Source organism: Hemitrygon akajei, unplaced genomic scaffold (assembly GCF_048418815.1).
Source record: "Hemitrygon akajei unplaced genomic scaffold, sHemAka1.3 Scf000038, whole genome shotgun sequence".
Taxonomy (NCBI): domain Eukaryota; kingdom Metazoa; phylum Chordata; class Chondrichthyes; order Myliobatiformes; family Dasyatidae; genus Hemitrygon; species Hemitrygon akajei.
In genome coordinates, this window is record NW_027331924.1 from 3,825,447 (window position 1) to 3,847,095 (window position 21,649).

A 21,649-nucleotide genomic window follows, 5' to 3' on the forward strand; every position below is an offset into this window, starting at 1 on the left:
TGTAAACGGTTTGAAATTGTTCTTGCTCTGGGGTAATCTAATGTGCAGGTGGGGTGTCAGCGTGTTGGGGCTGCACACTGATTTAGGGGTGCAGATCGATTTTGTGCACACAGGTTTAGGGGTGTCCTTAAACAGGGGCTGCACACTGTTTTGGGGTCGTCAGTGGATTTCACTGTGCACAGTGATGTGTGGGGTGCATATGGATTTTGGGGTGCACACAGATCCAGATGAATATAAAGTAATAATGTACTCCCCATCAGTGGTATTACCTGTGGGGCACCTGACACCACTAACCCAGGTCGCTTCAAACAGTCCTTCTGGTCTTTTGGAGTCGTTCTGCTGCCTACAAACCCCTATAACGGTGTGAGTGAAAACAAATAAAACTGTTTGGAATGACTGTGTCTGGAATCCTTATTTCTATGAGTTATAGACCAGCAGTGCAAATTAAATGAAAGGATTGTTTTGATTAGCTAAGCTAGCCATTGTTTCACTGTGGGCTGTGTAAAAACGGTGAACTCCCAAGAGCTGCGGAACGGGAGGGAAAAGGGCGTGAAACACTGGGGAAACTAGACCATGGGCAGAACTAGGGGGAGTGACTAACCGGGCAAAGGGTCAAGGTTAGCGGAGAATTATCATTACCAACCTGTTCAGTCACAGTCTGTTTCGTTGCTGTACTGTGTCTGTGACTGACACAAACATGACAGAAACAACAGGGAAATGGACCGGAGAGTTTGTTTCGATGCCGTTGTGTCCGTGACTGACTCGAATGTGGGAGATGCGGCAGGAGGATGGGCCAAAATGCCTCTCCCTGTGTTATAGTTTCTACTGATAATGGGATAGAATGGGTATCTTGATGGGCTGAAGCGTCTCTGCTAGTGTTACAGTGTCTGTGGACAATGGGATAAAACTAATAAGGAGATGGGCTGAAAGAGTGTTCCTGCGCTGTCTTGTCTGTGATTCACTGTAATGGGACAGAATCTGCAGGATGACTGGCCTTTCCTTCTCTCTCTCTCTCTGTCTCTCTCTCTCTCTCTCTCTCTCTCTCTCACACACACACACACACACACACACACACACACACACACACACACACACACACACACACACACACACACACACACACACACACACACACACACACACACACACGTTTGTGTCTGACTCTAATGTGACATGAGCAGCAGGATAATGGGCCTGACGGTCTATGTGGTGTTGTGTCTGTAATTGACTCTCACAGCCAGGATGATGTACGAAGGGTCTGTTTCTGAGTACAGAGTCCGCAGCTGTTAAAAATATTCCTTATCACATACATACAAGATAGTTTACTTAACAGTACATACTGTTTATTAGCAAGCTTGCTTTGCTCAGTTGACCTACACAGACCTTGTGAAAATCTGCAAGTCCAGCAAGTCCCCGAGTATAGAGTCCGCAGCTGTTAAATATATTCCTTATCACACACACACTCTGATAAGGGACACTGTGCAGCTTCTCATGGAACAAACACTTCTTTGTTCATACTTTATTCTCACAGCACGACTTGTCAGGCTGCCAATAACTCAGTTAGGTTTTGCCCTTTTAACTCTGTATATAATTCCCCAACGTTAGAGTCAGTCACAAACACGACAGCACATAGACTACCCTTCGGCCCGTCACCCTGTTGATCCTCTCACGCGAGAGACAGTCAAAGAAACCGCAGTGCAGAAACAAACGCTTTGACCCATCAGCGTGTCGTTCCTGTCCCGTGAGAGTGAGCAAGGTTGTTACATTTATAGATGCTTTAATAATAAATACACTTCGAAGTTTGAACTTTGTTCTTGATATTTTTAAGGTGGGGTAGGTATTTGGGAAATGTTTGAAATGATTCTTGTTCTGGTATAATCTAATGTGCATTTGGAAGGTGCCAGTGGGTTTGGGGTGTGCACGGATTTGGGAATGTACACCGAATTGGGGGATGCGCATAGTTAAGTGGGTGCCCACCGATTTGTGGGGGGGGGTTTAAAGATTTGGGGTCGTGATGAAAAAGAACGCTTTTCATTTTTGATACCTTAATAACAAATGCACTTTGAACTTTGTTCTTGATGTTAGTTTAACGCGGAGACAGCTAATTACTGAGCAGTTTGGAATGATTCTTGCTGTGGGATAATCTAATGTGTATGTGGGGTGTCAGTGGGTTTAGGAGTGCGCACAGGTTTGGGGAAGTCTACAGACTTAGGGGTGTGGCAGCGAATGTGGGGGATTGGGGGGTGCAGGTCGATTTGAGGTGTGATGAATCTCAACGTTGTTTCATTCACAGATACTTTACTGATAAATACATTTCGAACTTCGAACTTTGTTCTTGCTACTTTTGTAAGGTGGAGCCAGCTATTTTGTGAACGGTTTGATATTGTTCTTGCTCTGGGATAATCTAATTTTCAGGCGGGGGTGTCAGCGGGGTTGGGCTGCACACGGATCTGAGGGTGCAGATAGATTTGTGTTTGCACACAGATTTAGGGATGTCGGTGGATTTGACGGTGCGCACTGATTTGTGGGATGCATTGGGGTTTGGAGCTGCACATGGATTTTGTGATGGGCACAGATCTAGGGATGTGTTGGCTAATATGGGGATATACACTGATATGGGGATGTATGTAAATTTATGGGTGTGTTGTCGAATAAGCGCGTACACTCGAATTTGATTGTCCGGACAGATATGTTGTATGGGTAGATTTGGGGGTGTGCCTGTAGATTTGGGTGAATAGGTAGATTTGGGGGGGGGGGGTGTCGGTAGATTTGGGGTATCTCTCGGTATTTTTCTAATAAATACAGTTTGAATTTTGAACTTTGTTTTTGCTATTCTGTAAGGTGGAGGCAGCTAATTTGTGAACTGTTTGAAATGGTTTTTGCTCTGGGAAAATCTCATGTGTATTTGGGGGTGTCACACCTCACTATCAGGTGTGGGGAAGTGTACACGACGAGGGTCACCAGTTGAAAATCAAACCGATATCAGTCCGCACCAGCACATTAGTGCGAGGGGGTTTATTTAATGCAAGATGGAAAAAGTATAAAAGCTGCCAAAAAGTTGGATAGAAGAAAAGTATTTACAAAGAAACAAATGAAAACATTCTTATGTAGAAAAAAATACAAATATACAGTGGCTTGCACCACAATAACAACTTTGTTTTATTTTTAACTTTCCCATATAACTATTCTGTAGGTTCCAAAGGTGGTCAGTACCGAAGGGTGGTAGTGGGGACGAGTTCCCACTGCTAAACAAATGCTCTTCATGGCGCGCGTTTCAAACAGCTTCTGACAACCAGATCCGACTCCTGGCCTTCACGTGGCGGAGCTGTTCTCACTGACAGGAGAAGAGGCAAAGGAGGGCCACTGGCAACTTGAAACCAGTTGCCCCGGGCGGATGGGGCTCGTTAACCACGGATGGTTGCTCATCTGGGAGAGGGAAAACTCCGATTTCAAACCTCCGCTGCCTTGCGGCTGGACCCGCTCACGGAAAAGGCTTTGGGAGTAATCTCCGAGGAAAAATCCCGGGTCGGAGTCCCGAAGGCGGCTGACTGCTGTACCCAGCACCGGCACGGCAACTCCTGCGATGCTGCTGTCACCAAACAGTATCGACTTTCGTCGTTGCTTTGGACCTGTCATCAGCGTGGGGGGGGGGGGGGGGGGGGAGTCCCACTGCATGGGCAACAGGCGGATCTCCATATTCACTCTGCCCTGGCTTGCACCCTGGAGAGGCCACTCCCGGTGACTACCGGAGGCGCAGTACCCATGGTGGACCACGGCCGACAGACGCCACACATAGACCAACCGTCAAATCCAACCTCTAAACCATCTCCAGCAAAGGCAGACTGAGGGTTTAACTCTGCCTCCGTCTGGCCGAGAAGGACCAGGAAATTCTACTGTTGGTCTGCGGGTCACGTGACCGGACAGTAATAACTTTTTTTGCACAACAAATGCCTCAGCTAAGCTCATAGATCAGCGTCCACATGCTCAGTTGAATATAGAGTAATAATGCCCTCACCTCCAGCGGTGTCACCTGTGCAAGTTGTGGGTCACCTGACCCCACTAACCCAGGTGTTATTTCAGGACACCCCAGACGGTCCCTCGTATATTTGGGGGCCATTCTAATGTCTACAAACAGCGGTAACCGAGTGAGTGAAAATAAATGAAATCATTAGAAATGACTGTGACTAGAATCATATTTTTATCATTTATAGACCAGTAGAGCAGATTAACTGAAGGCCTGTGTCTCTTTTGTCTCTGCTGCGGTGTTTATACCGGGTCATGTCGCCTTCGGACCAGCCTCGGCGTTCTCAGCCGATTCAGCCTGAGAAGTATCGGAGGACAGTGTTGAAGTCACTTCCTGATGATTCTGGCCATTTGGTGGTTGAAAAGACCAATCGATTGCTCAGAGATTGGTTCTACCGGCCGCTAATGAAGCTGGAGGGCGAAGAATACAGTAAGTCGTGCATTCGATCCATAAGACGGAAGAGACTGTCTACGCGGGCAGCTCCCTTGTCACATTTGCAGAGTGCAGGGCCTCTGGACCTGGTGTGTATGGATTTCCTGTTGATAGACCCCGATGCAGCAACGCGGCCAATGTATTAGTCATCACGGACCACTACACCAGATATGCGCAGGCTTTCCCTGCCAAGGATCAGAGGGCGTCCACGGTGGCCAGATTTTCATGGGAGCGGTATTTCATTTATTATGGCCTCCCCAGGCTGATCCATAGTGATCAGGTTGAAATTTTGAGAGTAGGCTTATGAGCATACACTGTTACAACTGTGCAAGTAAAGAAGCTACCGGGACTCGCCATGTTATCTGATGTCGGGCATGATTAGGAACAGTGAACATGGATTTGTGCGTGGAAGGTCATGTTTGACAAACCTTATTGAACTTTTTGAAGAGGTTACGAGGAAACTTGACGATGGTAAAGCAGTGGATGTTGGCTATATGGACTTCAGTAAGGCCTTTGACAAAGTTCTACATGGAAGGTTAGTTAGGAAGGTTCAATCTTTAGGTGTTAATATTGAAGTAGTAAAATGGATTCAGCAGTTGCTGGATGGGAGGTGCCAGAGAGTAGTGGTGGATAACTGTTTGTCAGGTTGTTGGCCGGTGACTAGTGGTATGCCTCAGGGATCTGTACTGGGTCCAATGTTGCTTGTCATATACGTTAATGATCTGGATGATGGGGTGGTAAATTGGATTAGTAAGTATGCAGATGATACTAAGATAGGCGGCGTTGTGGAAAATGAAGTAGGTTTTCAAAGATTGCAGAGAGATTTAGGCCAGTTAGAAGAGGGAGCTGAAAGATGGCAGGTCATCATTCTGAAATTTGAAATGTTATCTGAAAGATGTCATTGGAGAGAGTCCAGAGGAGGTTCACAAGAATGATATCGGGAACGAAGGGGTTAAACTATGAGGAGCACTTGGCAGCTTTGACCCTGTGCTCACTGGAACTCAGAAAAATGCGGGGCATCTCATTGAAACCTACCGAATGTTGAAAGGACTGGATAAGGTGGATGTGGAGAAGGTATTTCCTGTGGTGGGGCACACCCACAAAGTTGAAGGGCCACCTTTTCAAACAGATGTAAGCATGATATGTTTTATTATTATTGGATCTGAGGAATGTTCTGCCACAGACTGCGGTCGAGGCCTATTGTGTGGGTATATTCAAGGCGGAAATTGCCTCCTTTCCATCATGGCTGACTCAATGGGCTGAATGGTTTAATTCTGTTCCTAAACCTTATGGACTTATGAACACAAGCCCCCTCAATCATGATGAATCTCCTCTGCACTCTTCCAGCACAAAACAACCTTTGTATAGAATGCTCAGCAGAACTTAATGCAATTTTTCAAGAACATTGGCAAGTCAGGCAGCATCCTGACAAGTCCTGCCATGTGCAGAAGTTCGCTGATGACACGGCCATAGTGGGGTGTGTCAGGAATGGACAGGAGGAGGAGGGTAGGAAACTGATACAGGACTTTGTGATATGGTGCAACTCAAACTACCTGCGTCTCAATATCACCAAGACCAAGGAGATGGTGGTGGACTTTAGGAGATCTAGGCCTCATATGGAGCCAGTGATCATTAATGGAGAATGTGTGGAGCAGGTTAAGACCTACAAGTATCTGGGAGTACAGTTAGACGAGAAGCTGGACTGGACTGCCAACACAGATGCCTTGTGCAGGAAGGCACAGAGTCGACTGTACATCCTTAGAAGGTTGGCATCATTCAATGTCTGTAGTGAGATGCTGAAGATGTTCTATAGGTCAGTTGTGGAGAGCGCCCTCTTCTTTGTGGTGGCGTGTTGGGGAGGCAGCATTAAGAAGAGGGACGCCTCACGTCTTAATAAACGGGTAAGGAAGGCGGGCTCTGTCGTGGGCAAAGTACTGGAGAGTATAACATCGGTAGCTGAGCGAAGGGCGCTGATTAGGCTACGGTCAATTATGGAAAACCCTGAACATCCTCTACATAGCACCATCCAGAGACAGAGAAGCAGTTTCAGCGACAGGTTGCTATCGATGCAATGCTCCTCAGACAGGATGAAGAGGACAATACTCCCCAATGCCATTAGGCTTTACAATTCAACCGCCAGGAGTAAGATATGTTAAAGTGCCGGGGTTGATTGTATTTAATGTATTTAAGTAAACTACTTAAGAACTTTTTAAAAGCTATTATTAATGCTTTTTGAGAGAGTGATTTAGATGCATATCATATTTTTACTGAGTTAAGTATTGTATGTAATTAGTTTTGCTACAACAAGTGTATGGGACATTGGAAAAAAATGTTGAATTTCCCCATGGGGATGAATAAAGTATCTATCTATCTATTTATCTATCTATCTATCTATCTATCTATCTATCTATCTATCTATCTATCTATCTATCTATCTATCTATCTATCTATCTATCTATCTATCTAAGATTCTCTTAAAATATCCTATTGTATCCACCTCCACCACCATTGCCGGCAGCCCATTCCACCGCCCACCACTCTCTGTGTAATAAGCTTACCGCTGACATTCCCTCGGTACCGACCCGAGCAGCTTAAAACTACGTCCCCTCGTGTTAATCACTTCAAGCCTGGGAAAATGCCTCTGGCTATCCACATGGTCAAAGCCTCTCATCATCTTATACACCTCTATCAGGTCACCCCTCATCCTCCGTCGCTCCAAGAAGGAAAGGCCAAGTTCACTCAATCTATTCTCATAAGGCATGCTCTCCAATCCAAGAGCAACATCCTTGTAAATCTACTCTCCACTCTCTATAGTATCCACATCCTTCCTGTAGTGAGGCCACCAGAACTGAACACAGGACTCCCAAGTGGGGTCCCACTGAGCCCACAGCCCTGCCGTGTTGGGGTACAATTACTTATGCACAGGTTAGGAGAAATGTAGCTTCAACATCACCTCACAGCTCTTGAACTCAAACCCACGGTTGATGAAGGCCACCACACCAGACGTCTTCCCAATAACACTGCCAACCTCCACAGCAGCTTTGAATGTCGGATGGACATGTACCCCAAGATCTCTCTGACCCTCCACACTGCCAAGAGTCTTACCATTAATATTATATTCTGTGTTCAAATTTGACCTGCTGAAGTGAATCTCTTCATCTGTGTTGAACTCAATCTGCCACTTCCCAGTTCTGCATCCGAAGCGAGGAAATGGTTTGCTGAGCGCTGGCTAGGATCATTACGTCCTCATTGTCCACGGGAATGGTACCGGAGGATTGGAGGGAGGCGAATGTTGTTCCCTTGTTCAAAAAGGGTAGTAGGGATATTCTGGATAATTATAGACCATTGAGCCTTACATCTGTGGTGGGAAAGCTGTTGGAAAAGATTCACAAAGATAGGATTTATTGGCATTTAGAGAATCATGGTCTGATCAGTGACAGTCAGCATGGCTTTCTGAAGGGCAGATCGTGTCTAACAAGCATGATGGAGTTCTTTTAGGAGGTGACCAGGCATATAGATGAGGGTCGCGCAGTGGATGTGATCTACATGGATTTTAGTAATGCATTTGATAAGGTTCCAGACGGTAGGCTTATTCCAGAAAGTCAGAAGGCATGGGATCCAGGGATGTGGGACCAGGTGGATTCAGAATTGGCTTGCCTGCAGAAAGCAGAGAGTTGTAGTGGAGGGAGTACATTCGGATTGGAGTGTTGTGACTAGTGTGTCCCACAAGAATCAGTTCTGGGACCCCTACTTTTCGTGATTTTTATTAACGACCTGGACGTGGGGGTAGAAGGATGGGTTGGCAAGTTTGCAGAAGACACAAAGGTTGGTGGTGTTGTGGATAGTTCAGAGGATTATCAAAGATTGCAGAGAGACATTGATAGGATGCAGGAGTGGGCTGAGAAGTGGCAGATAGAGTTCAACCTGGAGAAGTGAGAGGTGGTACACTTTGGAAGGACAAACTCCAAGGCAGAGTACAAAGTAAATGGCAGGATACTTGGAAGTGTGCAGGAGCAGAGGGATCTGGGGCTACATATCCACAGATCCCTGAAAGTTGCCTCACAGGTAGACAGAGTAGTTAAGAAAGCTTATGGGGAGTTAGCTTTCATAAATCTAAGGATAGAGTTTAAGAGTCACGATGTACATCTTCGGAACCCGATCGGACCTCCTAAAATGGTGGATAAGTACTTCTCGTAGTAAAATTACTTTTTCTGGACCCAGACTTTACTTGAATCACTCAGACATTATTCACTGAAACTCTAAGGGCTGTTGACAATCTCTCCCTGGATTTGGTGTGCCTTTTTTAAATAGACATTCTGAGCTTAATGTTTCCCTATGGACGTTTAAATTGTACTTGTATAATCTATTTTATTCTTGTATAACTTTATCTATAGAGTTCTACAACTGACTCTAACTTGTTTTGGAGGTTTGAAGACTTTAGTGAAGGCCTCCCTGTTTGTTGGTTCACCGTTTAATTGCTGATTCATTTTCCCTTTATTTATTTATTTATCTATCTGTCTATTTATTTATTTATTTATTTACTTACTTACTTATTTATTTATTTATTCTTCACTTTCTTTCAGTCTCTGATTTTTTTTCTCCTCTCTGTAAATGTTTGATAAGTACTCTTCTTGAATTTATAATTTTCCCCTTCCTCCCCTTTTTTCTTTTGCTTTTCTGTTACTTTATTCTTCTATAATTTTTCGCGGGTAGGTTAATTTTGGTTTCCTTCCGATTTTCTCTGTATTAAGTCTTATATTTCTGCAGAAGTTGTTCCAATTTGCAGTTATGTTTTCTAGTGCATAAACCAGTTACTATTTGCTATAGTATTTATACGGAACTGCTGTTAATGACACTGATCTGGAAGTTGTATTTGCGTTATTTTTTTTGGTAGAGCTAGCTGCTTTTTTTGGTAGCTGTCTAGTTTTGGTGTGTGTGGGTGGGGTGAATTTTCCAGTTCCAACATCACTCACTGTATTTATTGTTTTTCTTTATTGCTCAGGACATGTTTATGTTTTGATTTTACGAATCTATGTTTACATTTCTGCTCCCAGATTGCTATTGTATTGCTTGACTTTTTATAGGTGTTACGTACCCGTGACACGTGACAGTGGTACCCTTGTCACGTGACTGGGGTTGAAGTTATACTGGACATGAGGTAATGGTTTTGTGATGGTGGAGTGATGTCATTTTCCCGCCAGTAGAGGTCATGTGACAGGTTTTTTCTACAGGGTATAAAAGGAAGACCCACCTTGTCAGGTGGGGCAGTTCGTGGCGGAATTTGCTAAGATGACTTCATGTCACTGCGTGATTTAATGTGATGACGCAGTTTAGTTAAAAATGAAGTTTTATATAATGCCTAAAGTTTAAAAGGTCACTGCCAACGGTTTCTTTGCTGATGGAGAGTGAACAAAAGTTTGGAAGGTAAAGATCGAGGAGAATCGATTTTCGAAGGTGGAAAAGTTCGACCTTGTTTGATCCTCATTCAGAAGGATTTCGTTTACTATTCTCGTGTTAGTCTCCGCTGGAAATAGCGGGAGATTGAGAATAGTGTGGGAAGAAAGGTCAGTACTTTTGAGCCATTATATTTTATAAAATTCTTCGTGGGAAAGTTCGACGCCGGGGAATCGAAGGACATCGACGTGGAAGAGAATTTACATCGCTTTAAAAAAGTCTCTCCTTTTAAAAGTACTGTGAGCTTTTGAACTTTCGGCATATCGTTCTAAAGAACTGTTTTTTTCCCAATACCGCTTTAAAGACTGTTTGGGACTGCAAAGCTATTAAGAACTGTGAATGTGTCGCACAGCAGCTGTTTTCCGGTTACGTTTGGGTTTGTTTACTTTTGAGGGGGTTTGTTTCAGTGTTTAATAAACATGTTATTTGTTGTTAAACCTTTGCCTAGCTCATCTATATTTATTGTTGCCTGAATACGTAACATTAATTATGGGGGCTGCGTCCAGAATTTGGATCGTTTGAGTTTAAATTGCTGTTTGAATTTTGAATCGGTGTTTTGGTAACGGGGATTGCTCGATTTTTTTTTGTTTGTTTGGCTTGTGAGTGGTATTCGGCAACGATGAATATTGATGAGTTTCTGGATTCGCCAGACGCGGATTTGTTAGCGACGGCGAAAAAAACTGAAGTATCTGAGATTGCTAAGAGATTGCAACTTAAAGGTATTTTGGCGACTACATCAAAAGCTGTAATACAGAGAAAGATCGCATCACATTTTGTGGCTTCGGGTGATTTTGATGAATCGATTTTAGAATCGTTTCCAATAAGTAATCTGGAGATGCAGTTGCAAATTGAACAAATGAGGTTGGAACAAAGTAAAGCAGAGTTGGAGCGTTATAAATTGGAATCTGACCAGAAAAAGAGAGAGTTTGAATATGCAATGGAGAATTTAAGGTCTGAGAATCAGTCTTCTGATTCTAGAAAACCGTTTGTTGCTAGTCAAGAAATTAAATTGGTCCCTCCATTTAGTGAAACAGAAGTGGAAAGATATTTTCAACATTTTGAAACTATTGCTCGGATGTCAGAGTGGCCGAAAGATAAATGGTCAGTGTTGTTACAGAGTGTGATTAAAGGCAAGGCACAGCAAGTTTACACAGCTTTAACTGCTGCGCAAGCATTAGATTATGATATTGTGAAAACGAATATTCTCAAAGCATATGAATTGGTCCCAGAAGCGTATAGGGAAAGATTCAGGAGTTTGAAAAAGTCTGTGGAAAAGACTTATGTGGAATTTGCCTATGATAAAGCTATGTGTTTTGAGAGATGGGTTTCTTCTAAAAATGTAAATGAGGACTATGATACATTGAAAGAGCTGATTTTGATGGAGGAATTTAAAAGAAGCATTCCTGTTGAAGTAAGGACCTACTTAAATGAGAGGGATACTGATAAATTGCAGGACTGTGCTAGATTAGCTGATGAGTATGTTTTAATCCATAAGAATAAATTTCCTCAGGGTAGAATTTTCAAGAGGAAAAATAATATGGAGACTCCAGGTAAATTAGAAATTAAATCAGAGGTTAATGAGAGAGGTAAGGAGGAAGGAAAACCTGTGAAGGAAAAACAGTTTGGTCTTATTTGTAACTATTGTAAGAAGCCTGGCCATGTAATAGCTAACTGTTTCAAATTGAAAAAGAAAGAGAAGGAAGCAGTTCCAGATGCTTGTGTGCAACATACTGAAGCACCTGTAAAGTTACAGGGTTTGGTAAACACAAATGAGGATTTGTTAGAGTCTGACCAAGTTAGAAAGGGATATGATCACTTTATAACTGAAGGGTTTGTATCCTTGAAAGAAGGATCTACTCTGGTGCCAATAAAAATTCTTAGGGATACTGGAGCTTCTCAATCACTGATGTTAGATAGTGTGTTGAAGTTTAATGAAGAGAGTGATACTGGTGAGGTAAATTACATAAGAGGTGTTGGAAGTGATTTTATGCCTGTACATTTACATGAAGTAAATTTAAAGTCAGGGTTAGTTACAGGATTTGTTAAAGTAGGATTACAGCATAGCTTACCTGTGAAGGGTATTTCTTTATTGTTAGGTAATGACTTGGCAGGTGGACAAGTTTTTCCTGAAGTGCATTTGACAATGGAATCAGAGGAACCAGAGGTGAATTCTAACACAGATTCTTCCTGTGTTGTGACTAGAGCTATGGCTAAAAAAATTGATGTGCAGAATGAGGTTGTTACTCATGACTGTTCAACTCAGGATGTGAGTTTTGAGGATGTGTCAGCGACTTTCTTACCTTCGTTGTTTGAACAAGATTCTGGGAGTAAGTCTGACTATGAAGATTTATCTCTGTCTCGGAAGGAGATGATAGCAGAGCAGAATAGAGATCCTGAGATTATAAAATTGAGGGAACAAGCTTTACTAGGTAGTGAAATTGAGAAGGTGTCAGTAGGATATTATTTGGAAAAAGGAGTGTTGATGAGGAAGTGGAGGTTGCCTACAATTCCTGCAAGTGAGGAATGGAATGTTGTTTATCAGGTAGTTGTTCCTAAAGTTTATCGAAATGAGATTTTGACTTTAGCTCATAGTGTGCCTTTAGGTGGACATCAAGGGGTAAGGAAAACTGTGGACAAGATTTAAAAACATTTTTACTGGCCTGGTTTAAGAAAAGATGTGGCGATGTTTTGTAAGACGTGCCATACTTGTCAAATTGTAGGTAAACCAAATCAGGTTACACCAGTAGCTCCATTACAACCTATTCCAGCATTTGGTGAACCGTTTTCTAAAGTTATTGTAGATTGTGTTGGTCCATTACCAAAGACAAAAACTGGTTATCAGTATTTGTTGACTATCATGTGTACTTCGTCTAGGTTTCCAGAGGCAGTACCACTTAGGAATATAAAAGCTAAAACTGTGACGAAGGCTCTTATAAAATTCTTTACTTATTTTGGATTGCCTAAGGAAATACAAACTGATCAAGGTAGTAATTTTATGTCTGGATTGTTTCAACAGATAGTTTATAAATTGGGAGCTAAGCAAATCACTTCGTCTGCATACCATCCAGAATTGCAAGGTGCCTTGGAGAGGTTTCATTCTACTCTCAAGAATATGATTAGGACATATTGTGTGGAAAATGAAAGTGACTGGGATGAGAGTATAAGCTTACTTTTATTTGCAGTAAGGGAATCGGTACAGGATTCTTTAGGTTTTAGTCCATTTGAACTTGTGTTTGGGCATAGAGTTAGAGGACCTTTAGCTTTATTGAAGGAACAGTGGATTAGTAAGGAAGTGCATACTAATTTGTTGGACTATGTTTTGAAATTTAAGGACAGGTTACATAAAGCTTGTAGTTTAGCCAAGGAAAATTTAAAGTTGGCTCAGGAGAAAATGAAAACTTGGTATGATAAGGAAGCTAGGATGAGGATGTTTAAGCCTGGAGATAAGGTGTTGGTTCTTTTCCCAGTGCAGACAAATCCTTTACAAGCTAGATTTCATGGACCTTATGAAATTGTGTCTAGAATCAATGATGTGGATTACGTAATAAAAACTCCAGATCGCAGAAGGTCAACACAACTTTGCCACATAAATATGATTAAACCATATTTTGAGAAACAATCTGATACTGTGACTGTTGTCGTTAGTGAGAATGAGTTTGATTTAACTGGGAACATCATAGATGATTCATCTGACTTTCATTCTAAATCTAACATTGTTTCTGTTAGGTTACCTAATTCAACCATTTTGGAAAATATGGATGAGAAATTAGCACATTTACAGCTAGAGCAGAAACAACAGATGAAGGAATTGATTTTCAAGTATAAGGATTTGTTTCCAGATGTTCCGAGAAGGACTACTATAGCTTCACATGATGTAGATGTTGGAGATGCCAAACCTATTAAACAACATCCATATAGGATGAACATGGAAAAATGTGAACTTGCTGAGAAGGAAATTGAATACATGTTAGAGAATGATATTATTAGACATTCTAACTCGAATTGGAGTTCGCCATGTGTTATGGTGCCAAAACCTGATGGTAGTATTAGGTTTTGTACGGACTATAGGAAGGTGAATGCTGTAACGAAAACAGATGCATATCCAATTCCTAGAGTAGATGATTGTGTAGATAAAGTTGGGAAAACAAAGTTCCTTACAAAGATTGATTTATTGAAAGGGTATTGGTGTGTTCCATTAACGGACAGAGGTAGAGAGATTTCTGCATTTGTAACTCCATCTGGGTTATATGAGTATAATGTTCTTCCATTTGGGATAAAGAATGCCCCAGGTACTTTCCAGAGGATGATTAATTCTGTGATTCAGGGATTGAAAGATACTGATGCTTATATTGATGATTTAGTGACAGGAAATGATACGTGGGAAGCACACATAATTGCGGTGGAGAAATTGTTTGAAAAGCTTTCAAAAGCTAACTTGACTATTAATTTAGCCAAGAGTGAATTTGGACATGCCACTGTGACTTACCTTGGTTATGTTGTGGGTCAAGGTAAGGTAGCTCCTGTTCAGGCAAAAGTTCAGGCAATTTTAGAGATTCCCACTCCGACGGGGAAAAAAACTCTCAGAAGATTTTTGGGAATGGTAGGATATTATAGAAAATTTTGTAAGAATTTTGCTAATGTTGCCCTTCCATTAACTAATCTTCTGCAGAAGAATGTAAAGTTTGTGTGGACAGTGCCTTGTCAGGAAGCATTTGAAAAATTGAAAACAATGATATGTCAACAACCTGTGCTTAAGGCACCTGACTTTGAAAAACCTTTTTCATTAGCTGTAGATGCTAGTGATGAAGCTGCGGGAGCAGTATTGATGCAAAGGAATGAGGGTGATGAGGTTGATCATCCAGTAGCTTACTTTTCTAAGAAATTTAATAAGCATCAAAGAAACTATTCAACAATAGAGAAAGAATTGTTATCTCTTGTTTTGGCTTTAGAATATTTTGAGGTATATGTTGGTACAACTCAAAAACCACTTATTGTTTACACTGATCATAATCCGTTAGTTTTTCTGAGTAAGATGAAAAACAAAAACAGAAGATTGTTAAATTGGAGTTTGAAGTTACAAGAGTACAATATTGTGATAACTCATATTAAAGGTAGAGATAATGTGGTTGCTGATTGTCTATCTCGATGTTGAATGTACAATGTAATATTTTTTTTGGAGTGGTTTTTTTATTGTAACACTCCTACTGTATTGTATATTGTGTGTGTTATATAATTTATACATTTGTTTTTCTTGTAAGTGATTGTTAAAATTTTTGTTCTTGTCAGACCAAAAATGTTTTTTTTGGAGGGAGGTGTTACGTACCCGTGACACGTGACAGTGGTACCCTTGTCACGTGACTGGGGTTGAAGTTATACTGGACATGAGGTAATGGTTTTGTGATGGTGGAGTGATGTCATTTTCCCGCCAGTAGAGGTCATGTGACAGGTTTTTTCTACAGGGTATAAAAGGAAGACCCACCTTGTCAGGTGGGGCAGTTCGTGGCGGAATTTGCTAAGATGACTTCATGTCACTGCGTGATTTAATGTGATGACGCAGTTTAGTTAAAAATGAAGTTTTATATAATGCCTAAAGTTTAAAAGGTCACTGCCAACGGTTTCTTTGCTGATGGAGAGTGAACAAAAGTTTGGAAGGTAAAGATCGAGGAGAATCGATTTTCGAAGGTGGAAAAGTTCGACCTTGTTTGATCCTCATTCAGAAGGATTTCGTTTACTATTCTCGTGTTAGTCTCCGCTGGAAATAGCGGGAGATTGAGAATAGTGTGGGAAGAAAGGTCAGTACTTTTGAGCCATTATATTTTATAAAATTCTTCGTGGGAAAGTTCGACGCCGGGGAATCGAAGGACATCGACGTGGAAGAGAATTTACATCGCTTTAAAAAAGTCTCTCCTTTTAAAAGTACTGTGAGCTTTTGAACTTTCGGCATATCGTTCTAAAGAACTGTTTTTTTCCCAATACCGCTTTAAAGACTGTTTGGGACTGCAAAGCTATTAAGAACTGTGAATGTGTCGAACAGCAGCTGTTTTCCGTTTACGTTTGGGTTTGTTTACTTTTGAGGGGGTTTGTTTCAGTGTTTAATAAACATGTTATTTGTTGTTAAACCTTTGCCTAGCTCATCTATATTTATTGTTGCCTGAATACGTAACATATGCCTGCTGCCTTTTATGCATTAGCAATTGATAATGGCTAGTGCACTTAAATTCGTGAGCTGGAATGTAAAGGGATTGAATCACCCTGTTAAAAGGAGGAAGGTATTTTCACATATTAAACAACTCAAAGCTGACATTGCTTTCCTTCAAGAAACTCATATTCGTTGTTTTGATAACTCCCGGCTTCTGTCAAAGTGGGCGGGTCAGCATTTTCATTCATCCTTTTTTGCTAAAGCTATGGGAGTCTCCATTCTTATTAACTCAAATATTCCTTTTGAACTCCATAATATAATATCTGATACAAATGGCCGTTTTATTACTGTTTCTGGTAAACTATATAAAACTAAAGTTGCACTAGCAAACCTGTATGCCCCCAACTTTGATGATGTTAACTTTTTTGAACGTTTTTTTCCCTCACTACCAGACTTAAACTCATACTCTCTTATACTGGATGGTGACTTCAACTGTTGGTTAGATCCTAATCTGGATCGATCGTCCTCTGTTACCAGATCACCTACTAAATCTGCCTTAGCTATCCAATCGTTTCTCTCTAATTTTGGTATCTCTGATATATGGCGTTTCCTTCATCCTACTGAGAGAGATTATTCTTTTTTCTCACATGTTCACCATACCTTCACTAGAATTGACTATTTCTTACTCAATAACCAACTAATTCCATTTGCCCACGCTTGTGACTACCAGAGTATACTGATTTCTGACCATGCCCCAATTACTCTCTCTCTGAACTTTCCTGGTCTCGCTCAGAGGAATAAACACTGGCGGTTTGATTCAACTTTGTTATCGGATGATGATTTTATAAAAATTTATTAAGGATCAGATAACCTTTTATTTTAACACTAATACATCACCTGAAGTTTCATCCCAAATTGTCTGGGATGCCATGAAAGCATATCTAGGGGTCAAATAATCTCTTACACACCAAATCTCAACAGAAGATCCTGTGCAGATCGATTAAACCTCATTAACCAGATTAAAGAATTGGATCAACTAAATGCTCAAACTAAGAACCCTGAACTATACAAGAAGCGCGTTGAACTCCAAACTAAATTTAATCTTCTGTCTACTCAACCTGTCGATCGCCAACTTCTCGAATGCAAGAGTCGCTTTTACATTCATGGGGATAAGTCTGGTAAATTTCTAGCCAATCAGCTGAAGTGTTCCAAAGCCAAACAACATATTGCAAAGATCCGGAAGGAGAACGGAGACCTTACATGGATCATTTAGGAATTAATGACGCATTTAATTTTTTTTTATTCTCGGCTTTATTCCTCTGAATCTTTGAATGACAATATCTCTGTTGATCAATTTTTAAAGAATCTGAATATTCCTTCACTTTCATCTGATTTTAAAGCCAAACTTAACGCGCCTATATCATCAGAAGAAATATCTTTTGCAATTTCTGCACTGTCCTCAGGGAAATCTCCTGGACCTGATGGGTTCCCTGTATAACTTTATAAATCATTCTCTTCACTTCTTTCTCCTCAGTTACTTTCAGTATTATCTGACTTGTTTAATTACGGCAAATTGCCAGCCTCTTTCAATGAGGCATCTATTAATCTTCTATTAAAAAAGGGCAAAGACCCAACAGAGTGTTCCTCGTATAGGTCGATTTCTATGCTCAATGTTGATGTAAAGATCTTAGCTAAAGTTTTGGCTCATAGATTAGAAACCGTTTTTCCCTCCATTATCTCTGATGACCAATCAGGTTTTATTAAAAACCTTCTTTTTTTAACATTCGGCGTTTATTCAATATCTTATACTCACCTCCAACTGGGATTCCTGAATGTGTTATTTCCCTCGATGCGGAGAAAGCATTTGATCGTATAGAGTGGAACTACCTTTTTGCAGTCTTAGAAAAATTTGACCTCGGTCAAAGTTTCATCTCTTGGATCAAGTTGCTGTACCTGTGTCCTACTGCTTCTGTTTTAACTAATTTTCAGAAATCCCAGGTATTTAATCTCAAACGTGGCACGCGTCAGGGATGCCCCTTAAGTCCCTTTCTCTTTGATTTGGCTATAGAACCTTTGGCGATAGCATTTCGAAATTGTCCTGAATTGATTTGGAGAGAAGGTGTTGAGCATAAAGTTTCTCTTTATGCTGATGTCTTATTACTCTTTCTCTCAAATCCGTCTACATCCTTACCTCTAATGTTTTCACTTCTTGACCAGTTTAGCCAGATCTCTGGCTATAAACTTAATTTACATAAGAGTGAACTTTTCCCAATTAATAAAGAAGCACAAGAACTAACATTTCGTGATCTCCCTTTTAAAGTAGTCCAGAATCAATTTACTTATCTTGGAATTACAGTCACAAGGAAGTTTAAAGATCTCTTTCGTGAAAACTTTGCCAATCTTTCATATACTGTAAAACAGAGTCTGGTACAATGGTCACCTCTATCTATGTCTTTGGTAGGTCGTATTAATGTTGTTAAAATGTATGTTCTCCACAAATGTTTATACTTATTTCAATCCATCCCAATTTTTATTCCTAAATCTTTTTTTGATTCCTTAGACTCTATAATTTTGTCATATCTGTAGAAGAATAAGCGCTCTAGAGTTAATAAAATCCATCTCCAAAAATCTAAAAAAGAGGGTGGCATGGCTTTACCTAACTTTCGTTTATATTATTGGGCAGCTAATATACGTTGTGCTACCTTTTGGTCTTTCTTCCACGGCAAACCCGAGTGCCCTAATTGGGTGGGAATGGAGTTGAGCTCCACTAAATAATTATCTATCTCTGCACTTCTTGGCTCTGCACTCCCTGGTAGTCTGCCCAGATCAATAGCTAATCCTCTTGTTAGACACACTTTGCGTATATGGGCTCAGTTTAGGAAATGCTATGGTTTCCATGGTTTTTCCGTTTCCAGCCCTGTCGCACATAATCACCTTTTTTTTTTACCTTCTACGTACGATTCAGCGTTCCATGTTTGGTATAGGAAGGGCAGTAGACATTTTGAAGATCTTTTCATTGATAATCGCTTCGCTTCTTTTCAGCAGCTCTCTGTTAAGTTCAATCTGCCCAATGCTAATTTTTTTAGATATCTCCAAATTAGACACTTTATTGCTCCTTTAATTCCTAACTTCCCTGAAATGCCTGCGAAAAATGCTGTGGACTTATTTCTTTCCATTAATCCACTAGGAAAGATTTAATATCAATTATTCGAGATAAATTAGCAGCCTTACGACGGGCCCCTGTGTATAAAATTAGAATGGCCTGGGAGCAGGATTTAAATACCTCCTTATCTGATGAGAGCTGGGACTCGATTCTCAAATTGGTTAGCTCAACCTCTCTTTGTGCTCGCCATTGCCTTTTACAGTTTAAGATTGTTCATAGAGCCCATATGTCGAAATCTAAACTATCTCGATTCTACCCTAACATTAGTCCGCTCTGTAATAAATGCAAGAGGGGCGTAGCCTCTCTCATCCATATGTACTGGTTCTATCCTAGCTTGGAGAAATTTTGGAAAGATGTCTTCACTACGTTATCGTGTATTCTGAATCAACACCTAGAACCAAACCCCTTAATTGCTTTGTTCGGTTTCTGGGGCGAGACAGATCTACGTCTGAGTCCGACCAAATGCCGAATATTATCCTTTGCCTCTCTCCTGGCTAGACGCTTGATCCTCCTTAGATGGAGAGATGTTGCCCCGCCCACTCATGATCAATGGCTTAACGACATTATGGCCTGCTTGGACCTCGAAAAAATTCATTATTCACTTCTCAGTTCGGATCTAAGGTTCCATAGGGTCTGGGGACCTTTTATCGAGTACTTTCATAACCTTCCTCTTGACTAGGGTTTTTTTTCTTTTCGGTCCCTTGCTTTCAGCTCCTTTTTTTTCTGGTAGTAGGCATTATTATCCTCTGTTGCTAAGTGTATTCACAGTCTGGGAGTTTGATTATCCTGATTTATACTCTCTATATTGCGTTGTGGTTGGTCTGGAGTTGTTTTTTTTTGTGTGTTGTGGGGCTTGGGGAGGATACTAAGTTTACTTGTCTTCAATTTAGGTGCTTTTTTGTCAAATTCTCTTCCTTTGTAGCATATTGTCATTGTATGCTTAATTTAGCACTGTATTAATGTTTCTCATTGGGATTTGGGGTTTTTAATTTGTAAAATGTATAGAAAAACTAATAAAAATAATTTTAAAAAATTTTAAAAAGAGTCGCGATGTAATGATGCAGCTCTATAAAACTCTGGTTGGGCCACACAAGGAGTACTCTGTCCAGTTCTGGTCACCTCACTATAAGAAGGATGTGGAAGCATTGGAAAGGGGACAGAGGAGATTTACCAGAATTCTGCCTGATTTAGAGAGTATGGATTATGATCAGAGATTAAGCGAGCTCGGGCTTTACTCTCTGGAGAGAAGGAGGATGCGAGTAGAAATGATAGAGGTATAGTTGATATTAAGGGGAATAGATAGAGTGGACAGCCAGCGCCTCTTCCCCAGGGCACCACTGTTCAATACAAGAGGACATGGCTTTAAGGTAAGGGGAGGGAAGTTCAAGGGGGATATTAGAGGAAGATTTTATACTCAGAGAGTGGTTGGTGCGTGGAATGCACTGCCCGAGTCAGTGGTGGAGGCAGATACACTAGTGAAGTTTAAGAGACTCCCAGACAGGTAAATGGAGGAATTTAAGCTTAGGGAGGCAGAGTTTAAGGGTCAGCACAACATTGTGGGCCAAAGGGCCTGTACTGTGCTGTATTGTCCTATGTTCTATCTATTTCTCGCTGGAATCTCTTTTTTAATTTATTTTTTATTGAAGGCACGACACAGTACAGAAAACGTAATGCATTACATTTTTCTCCATTTTGCTTTTATACCTTACCCCTAAACAACACCACAACGTCATCAGTGGGGCATTCTGGGAGTTGTAGTCATTTGTCCTCGCTCGCTCCCTGTCGAAGCATGTTTCGTCAGCCACAACAGACGTCACCGAAACAGACCCACCGAGGCGCGAAGGGGAATCATACCCGTCCTTGTGGGCGCCGAGGCCGGCGACACCGACAGAAGCGAATCGATGATCTCCGCCATGGCGATGGGGCGGAAGAGGAGGGGCTGATCATGGGCCGATTTCTTCCAGCCTATCGTAGCTCAGACTTAACACTAACCCCTGCGGTCATTGGCTGTAGTGCCTGTCGCTCAAATGGGAACTCAGAGGGTGATTAGTTTATGTGAACGTCAGTCAGCCTTCCTGTCTTTATGAGTTCGGATTTGGATTTATAACGGGACAGGAAGCAAATTGGGAGAAATGTGAGTTTTTATGTGATGGTGCATCAGTCTCCGAGTTACATTATTAACAATAAAAGGGCAAAGGCCGTGGTGCGGAAGTAGGTGATTTACTGGAGGTTATATGGAGATAATATTGGAAGGGATATCAAACTTGGAATTGTTTGGGATATGATTTAGAAAATGGGGGGATTTGTTCGGATCATAATATTCCATTGTTGATTAATGAGGTCAAAATGATTGTTACTGAAACCGGGAAGGTTGTGTTACCGGCTGGGTCATTTGCTGAGATTCATAATCAGGATAATTTAAGTGAAGAAGTGAAAC

At 41.2% G+C, this 21,649-nt stretch overlaps 1 long non-coding RNA gene across 1 annotated transcript; it reads right to left on the reverse strand.

The window, feature by feature from the left end:
• Positions 1-3,725: 3,725 nt before the first annotated feature.
• Positions 3,726-21,058, reverse strand: LOC140720247 (uncharacterized). Its single transcript, XR_012097140.1, has 3 exons — positions 20,922-21,058; positions 7,562-7,828; positions 3,726-4,434 (listed from the first exon to the last, which is right to left on the reverse strand). It is a non-coding gene; the product is annotated as an uncharacterized lncRNA (long non-coding RNA).
• Between the last annotated feature and the right edge of the window lie 591 nt (positions 21,059-21,649).